This window comes from Hipposideros armiger, unplaced genomic scaffold (assembly GCF_001890085.2).
Source record: "Hipposideros armiger isolate ML-2016 unplaced genomic scaffold, ASM189008v1 scaffold_304, whole genome shotgun sequence".
NCBI classification, from domain to species: domain Eukaryota; kingdom Metazoa; phylum Chordata; class Mammalia; order Chiroptera; family Hipposideridae; genus Hipposideros; species Hipposideros armiger.
The window spans coordinates 975233-978053 of NW_017731654.1; the positions used below are offsets into that span (position 1 = coordinate 975233).

Sequence of the window (2821 nt, forward strand, 5' to 3'; positions counted from 1 at the left end):
TGTGGAAACAGACCTTTGATAGAAGGATGGGAAGGGAAAAGCACTCAGGACCACAAACGCAGACTAAAAAGGCCATGGAGCTGCTGCTTCTTGCTCATGAGTTTAATGACAAGGTTCCTCCCCTCTGCGTGCCAACTAAGCAGAAGTCAGCAGGGCATCCCCTGACTTCCCTGTCCAGCCAGGCCTGGAGTCTGCCCCAAACACAATCACAGATATCCCCAGGCTTGAATTCCATCCAGAGACTAGTCATTTGGTGCAATTGCATGTGGTCTGAAAAACAAACTCCCACCCAAACATGTCATACTTGGGGAGACTGCAATCTCTATGATCACGTCTCCCGGGATTAAGGCCCATTCTGACCACAGGATTCCTTCTAAAGGCACGACCGACCGACAGAAGTGGGCACTATTCCACCATGTAATTTTTGTCTGGGAAGTGAAATACCACTGTCATTACATCATTTTCCTTAGCGCAGCGATCCCTTGAAAACATAAAGCCTAACTAAGATCCCCTTTTCAAAGCCAACTACTGAAATAACCTTGTTTTAATATTCGCTCCCATCATCCATGACCTTATACAGCTTTCACACAATTTCTCGTTTTATCCTCACAACAAGGCATCGAGGTACATATTGTTATTCCTGCTTCCTGGTCCCGCCCAAAGTTTCTGCTTTCCCTTTCCCTCTTCCCCCGGAAAGGTAACATTGGGCCGCCTGGCCAGATCAGTCTGAGTTATTGGTTCCTTCTGACAACCCTTACCCCCCTCCCCTGACCCACAGGCTTGACACAAAGAGGCTGCCGGAAACTCCTGACAACTGCCAAGCGGGTAGCCACAGTGTCCTGGAGAGGAATTTTAAGCTCACCACAGAGCATTTCTCTTCTAGTTTTTTATGGAATTGGGGTTGGGGAGGGGTTGGTGACCGGCCAAAGGCGGGTGGCAGAATGATGAAATCATGCAAGCCCACAGCACTAATTGACATGGTGGTGGGAATGGGGACAGGCTTTTGTGCTAACCCCAATGTGCCTGATCACACACTCCAGTTAAAAATAGCGATGGCTCAGGAGCAGGCACGGTGGTCAAAAAGAAATTTTACTTTATCTGTAATGTTCTAAATTTCTTTTAAAGAAAATATATGCATGCATTAGTAATAAAATTATGTTATCTTTAAAATTCAGAAGAAAATGGCCATTGCTGCTGCTGTGAGAGCACTCGGGTTCTGGGTGGGGTGGGGTGGAGGGAAGATGTCTAACTTCTACTGTAATTATCTCAGACACACATCCTTCACATCTGTTCAGATCAGCCAACATTTGATCACCCACAACTGCAAAGCTCAGTGCTTCACTGCCTGCTAGGTACAAAGCACCTTCTAGCAGAAGGGGATGAACCTCAAATCACCTACACCTGTGACTGGCTGGGGCAAGTTGGGGCGACAGACGGACAACCATAACCAGAGACAGAGAAGGTAGGTCCTATATCAGTGATAACATCAGAGTTGGCCCTGAAGAACTGGTGGGATTTTGATATGCAAGGGAAAGGGTGGTATAGGGGTGGGAGAGTCTGGAAAGAGGAAACACCTTGAAAGAAAATTAGGATTAGATGATAAAAACTCATGGTTATTTCCAATTCCACTCCTAAGCCCTCACCACCACCACCACCACCACCATCACCACTGATTCCTGTCCTCCGGAAGGTCTCATCTTTGCACCCCTCTTTATATCTCTACCGCCGCCCTCCATTCTAGGGGAATCTCAGCAGGAGACAACGTGTGTGAAAGCTCAGGTTTTTTTCACTAATGTTGGTATTCACAAGACTGCCCAGATGTAGACAGGAGTAGGAAGCAAAGGTCAGAGGGATTGAGGAATTAGCCTGATGATGAGGAAGGGAATCAGGCTGCTAACCTGGGTCTCCCCCCACCACCAGCTGCCAAATAAGATGGATGGTGTCTTGCTTAGGTACATAGACCCCTGACTCAGATCAACCTGGTTTGAATCCCAGCTCTGNTAAAGTTGGCCTCTGGATGTGATGATTCTTGAGCCTGTTTGGCTGGGTCCTGCTGCAGAGCAATTTTAGAACAAAACAGATCAAGCACGACCACAACAGCCACCAAAAGAAACTAGATACTCTCACATGTAAAAAACAACCAACAACCAACACTAAACATGCACTGAAATATCAAACACACAAAAAAACAAAAACAAAAACAAATTGCAGAAAAATGGAAAGAAGGAGGAAAAGTAGAGCCTTGAAAAGAAACAAGAAAAGAAGGGAGAGGGAGGTGGGGAGACAGAAAGAAAGGAAGGAAGGAAAGAAAGGAAGAAAGAAAGAAAGAAAGAAAGAAAGAAAGAAAGAAAGAAAGAAAGAAAGAAAGGAAGAAAATAAACACACACACACACACACATATATACATCTACACACCCATATATATTGACATATATATGCATATATATACCTATATAAAACTAAAAATGTTAATATTGAAATAGCAAAAACAAAAACAACCAAAACAAGCAAACAAAAAAACCCCAGAACACCCAAAAAAAACCAACCAAATAAACAAACAAAAAACACGCCAAAAAAAGAAAATCACCAATGAATGAGAAAGTATTAAAATTGTTGAGAGGAATCCTAAGATAATTCAGGAATACTGGAGACTAAAGTGCAACGACAACAAAAAAAAAGCTAAATAAATAGAGAGATTATACCAGGTTCATAGGTAGGAAGACTAAATGTTGTCAAGATATTCATTCCTCTCAAATTAATCTATAAATTCATTTTAATTCCAATTAAAGTCCCAACAGAATTTTAATTTGACAAGCTAAAT

The 2821-nt window shown here is 43.0% G+C and overlaps 1 protein-coding gene across 3 annotated transcripts in view; it reads left to right on the forward strand.

Annotated features, from left to right (window-relative positions):
• The window catches only part of XAF1 (XIAP associated factor 1), a 32381-nt gene that overhangs the window by 12663 nt on the left and 16897 nt on the right, over positions 1-2821 (forward strand). The gene's annotated exons all lie outside the window — the stretch shown is intronic.